General features: G+C 37.3%; 1 protein-coding gene across 1 annotated transcript in view; it reads right to left on the reverse strand.

Moving 5' to 3' along the window:
- Positions 1–4,709, reverse strand: part of LOC111699864 (bromodomain adjacent to zinc finger domain protein 2B) — a 50,773-nt gene extending 46,064 nt beyond the window's left edge. The window contains exon 1 of the mRNA XM_023470618.1: positions 4,355–4,709. The gene's annotated coding sequence lies outside the window, so the exon portion shown is untranslated. The remainder of the gene's footprint in view (positions 1–4,354) is intronic.
- Positions 4,710–6,000: the final 1,291 nt, after the last annotated feature.

The following is a 6,000-nucleotide window of genomic DNA, read 5'->3' on the forward strand; positions in this document are numbered from 1 at the left end:
TAGAATAGTTTAGAATAGTTTAGAATAGTTTAGATTAGTTTAGAATAGTTTAGAATAGTTTGGAATAGTTAAGAATAGTCTAGAATAGTTTAGAATAGTTTAAACTAGCTCAGGATGGGTTAGAATAGTTTAGAGTAAACATTAAACTTTAAAAAATTTCAGGTTTAAAATTGAAAATGTTTAAAGTCGGGTTAGAATTTTAGATTTGAATAGTTCAACGGTTCTTGAAGGGAATTTATGGGTTCCTGCTTTTAGACTGGATTTAGTTTGAATTCGAATAATTTGAGTTTTATATGAAAAACTTTATGTTGGCCCGTTGGGGTTATTCCATCTTGATTTATCTAAATATATCCAGAGAATTTGAGCCGCGGTTTAATTTGAGACGCGGCTCAAATATGGTTGGTTTCACTTAAAATTGTATTCAATGTTTCAAGATTTAAGCCGGCGCTCAATTGAAACCGGTTTTTGGCGGATTTGAGACGCGGCTCAAATTCGTTAAATTCGGACTCACATCTTTGCCGTGCAACTTTGGTATACATCCACCGAGAGCTGAAATATTGAAGTTTTAGCGCAAAAATCGGTCCGAACTTTTTTTAAGTGCCATAAATGTTTTTAATCTCCTTTCATTGAAGAGTTAGAGAGAACAACAAACGCATTTGAAATTTCTAGTATGCAACCAAATAAACGTGTGCGTAAAATCAAAACAGAGAAGCCACGAGGTCACAAAGTCGTAGGAGTAAACTCACTTACATTTGGTTATGTAAACTAAGATCAAGATATTGTTGTGAATATTTAAAGATAATCTTTATTTAAAATACAAACACTCGATCTTATGTTCTAAAAAACCTTAGCCATCCAAAACTCAAAAAGGAAAAATTTAAAAGGTTTACAATATAATATTTTTTATTCTTGCCGAGATGCAATTTAGCATCCATACCCGAATACCTAATTACCAGACCTGAATACCTAAGTTCACAAACACACCCAAATTTTGTACGTTTAGCAGTTAGGAACAGTATCTAGTAATTCTTAAATCCATACTGCACTGCTGTTTTAACCTTCGCATTTTTTAAAACAAGTTACGTGTTTCTTTCACGTACATTTTCCTTTCTTTAAAAAAAGTGGTCAACGTTGTTTTTTTTTATTCAACTTTGAACTCAATCTAGCTGTTCCGTCTTGGGCTAGAAATATCATTAACCGGTGGAGTGACAATTTAACCCCCCCCCCCTGCCCTCACCCCCTGATACCGAAGAATGGGCTGCAGTAAGCAGGGGTAGGATTGGAGGGAGTAAGGGAATGGGGGGGGGGGCAGGTGTGTACTAAACCCTAGAACTTTGATGTGAAACTAGTTTAAAGCAGGAAACTGAAATGAAACTGCTACAACATGAGAAATCCAGCTTTTAGACCTGTTCTAGTTCTATTTCTAGTTCTAGTTCTAGTTATAATCTAGCTTTTAGACCTGTTCTAGTTCTAGTTCTAGTTCTAGTTCTAGTTCTAGTTATAATCTAGCTTTTAGACCTGTTCTAGTTCTAGTTCTAATCCAGTCTGTAGACCTAGTTCTATTCTTTTTCTAGTTTAATTCCCAGCCTTTAGACCTATTCTAGCTCTAGATCTAATCAAGCCTTTAAACCTGTTCTAGTTCTAGTTCTAATCCAGCCTTTGGCCCTGTTCGAGTTCTAGTTCTAGTTCAGCCTTTGGCCCTGTTCTACTTCTGGTTCTAATCCAGCCTTTAGACCTGTTCTAGTTCTAGTTCTAATCCAGCCTTTAGACCTGTTCTTGAATTAGTTCTTATCCAGCCTTTGGCCCTGTTCTAGTTCTAGTTCATATCCCGCCATTAGACCTGTTCTAGTTCTAGTTCTAATTCAGCCTTTAGACCTGTTCTAGCACTAGTTCTTATCCAGCCTTTGGCCCTGTCCTAGTTTTAGTTCTAATCCAGCCTTTAGACCTGTTCTAGTTCTAATCCAGCCTTTAGACCTGTTCTAGTTCTAGTTCTAATCCAGCCTTTATATCTGTTCTAGTTATAATCCAGCCTTTAGACCTGTTCTAGTTCTAGTTCTAATCCAGCCTTTAGATCTGTTCTAGGTCTAGTTCTAATCTCGCCTTTAGACCAAGTTCTAGTTCTAGTTCTAATCCAGCCTTTAAGGGGGGGCGTTGAGAGGTTTTATCATGATAAAATGTGATATTGTTGTTTTGTCTCAAGGTTTAGGAGATATCAACCTGTATCCAGGTTTAGGAGATATCAGACTGTATCCAAGTTTAGGAGATATCAACCTGTATCCAGGATTAGGTCCAGAAAATGTAGGGTTTGAACTTGTATATAGGTTCAGGTTTAGAATATATGGTTTGATCTAGGTTAAGGATTGAGAAGAGAAATTAATATTCTCCGGTTTCTTAGATGGAATACTCTCATATAGAGACTAAACTCAACCTTGTTTACAGAGCTAGAGGGAGAGAGAGAGAGAGATAAATGGCAGATCTAAATAATTTCAAGAGAACTAGAAGGTTGGGAGGATATATAGGAGCGAAGAGAAGGTTGGAAGAATATATAGGAGCGGGGAGAGGGTTGGGAGGATATTTAGGAGCGGGGAGAAGGTTGGGAGGAAATGTAGGAGCGGAGAGAAGGTTGGCACGTTCTATAGGAGCGGAGAGAAGGTTGGATGGATATATAGGAGCGGTAAGTAGGTTTGGAGGATATAGGAGCGGGGAGAAGGTTTGGAGGATATATAGGTGCGGAGAGAAGGTTGGGAGGATATATAGGAGCGGAGAGAAGGTTGGGAGGATATATGGGAGCGGAGAGAAGGTTGGGAGGATATATGGGAGCGGAGAGAAGTTTGGATGGATATATAGGAGCGGAGAGAAGGTTGAGAGGATATATAGGAGCGGGGAGAAGTTTGGATGGATATATAGGAGCGGAGAGAAGGTTGGGAGGATATGTAGGAGCGGAGAGAAGGTTGGGAGGATATGTAGGAGCGGGAAGAAGTTTGGATGAATATATAGGAGCGGAGAGACGGAGAGAAGGTTTAGGGAAGATATGAACACAAATCTTATCAAAATAGAGTTCTAGGCTGAGCCCTGCCAACTGCACTGGGAACTACAGGACAAAGATAAAGTATATTTTTATCGAGACTAGAGAACTATATCTAGACTAGAGAACTATATTGATCTAGGATACATATCGATTATTACAGGATAATAAACCCAGAATCCTAGAGTTTAAAAGATAAGTTTGGTTCAACTAGATCTATGGGAGTATCCGGTCAAACTGGAATTTATACAGGGCGACTCACTAAACATGGAATTGAGAAAATTTCTTGAGTAGTAATTTTCTAATAATGTGATAACTGCGGTGCTAAAAATCAATGTAAGTATAGTGTGTACAATGTCCACTGTTATGTAAACAAATCATTAGAGGTTCTCAGTGGACGTACTTCTTGGCCAGACATGTTTACTAAACTAGACGTTACAGGGTAACCACAAAGGATAAAACTTCAGGGACGACTGTACGGAATTCATACTATTTAATTCATGGATCCCTGCAACTGTAAACTGGTTGCTTTCTTAACCAAATCATTAAATGAGCCTTTAAAAGACAATATTAACGACAGCAGACTTAAATTAACCTTGTAATAATCATATATGAAGAGTTTTGGTCGTCTTTACAGTCTCATCATTTGTGGGTATCCCTGTATTATAACAAGATACTAACTACACTCAACTGTTCAGGCTTCAAGTGTTTATTTTCTAATATTGATTTGTTTTATCTAAAAAAAACTTGTCTATACAGAATTAGTTAACAGACAAAGGGTTGTTTTACTTAACAACAGCTTTCTAACGAATACATATGTAATATGGCTATCAATTTCTGTACAATGTCTTTATTTCTAACAATCTATCTATCTATCTATCTATCTATCTATCTATCTATCTATCCATCTATCTATCTATCTATCTATCTATCTATCTATCTATCTATCTATCTATCTATCTATCCATCTATCTATCTATCTATCTATCTATCTATCTATCTATCTAAAGTATTCTTTAATCTGTACAGAACCTGGGCTATGAATGGAAGAGCGGTGAGTAATCTCTAGATGTCTGTCCCTAGAGTTAGACTAAATTCAATTTTAAACCTAAGAACAGCTGATCCCCCCCCCATTATAGTCTTTATTTAAACTAAGCGTCACTTCCCCCCCCCCCCCGCGATTGTACAGTCATATTTCTCACTCATTACGCTGAATTTAATCAAATTCTAATCTCACCATACTAATTTCTATATGCAGGTTATTACTGGAATGTATGAAGGAATATATACTTTATATAATCAATATATTTTCATCTAGAATATATTCACCTGGAGGGGTGGATAGATAGATAGCTCTTCTCTGGATAAAACTAAAGAAGGAAATCCATCTGCTAGCTTGATAGATAGATAGATAGACTGGAGTATATTTCCCCTGCTCCTCTCCTCCACACTAATCTTATATCTGTCTCTACCTGAATATATTCACTAAAACTGCACTTATCAGCTAGAGAATTGTATCACAATCCTTACACAGGTTTAATAATATCACTTGGTTATGCTATGTTGCCCCCCAACCAATGATTTCACAGGAAAATATCAATGAAAGGGTTTGGTTCTAATCCAAGAGAAACGGGACTCCGTCTCGACTCAAGGTTCGTGAACAACTGACTGAGAACAAAACTAAGTTGTGTATAGTGCAGAGCCCCAGTATAAGTCCGCGGTCGCTCTCTTCTCTACCAGCTGCCATGCGGGGAGAGAAGAGAAGCCTACAGAGAAATATCACCTGAATTTCAAAACATCTAACATGTGTAAACCTAAACTTCTCATCTTAAAGTCTAAGGATGGAAACAGAACTCATTAATGTAAACATTCTCCCGGAGACGCTTCAAACATTCATACAAAACTGCAGTTTTCTCCTGTACCTTACACAATACCCGGAGACGCTTCAAGCATTCATACAAAACTGCAGTTTTCTCCTGTACCTTACACAATACCCGGAGAATATTTGAACCTGAGTTTATAAACGTATTAGGGCGCAGTGAACCTTAATATAATGCAGAACCATGGAACCAGCTTACACCAAACCTTAAAATCATATTCTTATGCTAATGCAGGGGTCCCCAGAACTGAAGTGGAGAAAAAAGACGACATAAAATGCATTCAAATGTACAAATTGTACGTCCTAGTCTGATTGCTTAAAACGGTGTTTTTCCAAAATACAAATTTTAAATGAAAAAAAAATTTATTGAAAATGAACATTTGATTTTTTTTCTTCAAAATTCCACAATGTTATGATTACTTTGTTTAGCTCAGTCCTTCAAGGGGAGGAAGGTCAACAACATTTATCGTACAAGCCACATTCTCCTCATTTTCTCGTCCGTGCCACTTCGGAATCTTCTATTATTATGTTTTTAAACGTTTCCAATTCTCGAAGATAAACTATTTTTTTATCTGACTACATTAAGGCATAAAATATGGATGGACTAAAGTATTGCAATGATTACACATAGTAAATGCCCTACTCCATAAAGGTTTCTCGAACACATATCTATCCAGGTACAATTCAGTTCCACTTAGCTATCAATGTCTAAACCCGGAAACAATCTTGTCAGCTATCAATGTCAACCAGGGCACAAGCTTGTAATCAATCAACGCCAACTCACTGGATGTGATCAGCTATGAATTTCTACATAGACACAAGCACTTAATCGATCATTGCCAAGCCAATGGGCGCGATCAGCCATCAATTTCTACATATACACAAGCACTAAATCGATCATTGCCAAGCCAATTGGCACGATCAGCTATCAATGTCTACACAAGCACAAGCACGCAACTATCAATGCCAAATCAATGAGCACGATCCTCAACCTGTTTTTCAAAACAGGGAACAATTACTGTGTCACAGTAAACAGTACAAAGTCTCTATATCAACTCCTTATATTTCTCCAGTTTAGATTAGAATAGGGTCTTAA

Source organism: Eurytemora carolleeae, unplaced genomic scaffold (genome assembly GCF_000591075.1).
Source record: "Eurytemora carolleeae unplaced genomic scaffold, Eaff_2.0 scaffold330, whole genome shotgun sequence".
Classification (NCBI taxonomy): domain Eukaryota; kingdom Metazoa; phylum Arthropoda; class Copepoda; order Calanoida; family Temoridae; genus Eurytemora; species Eurytemora carolleeae.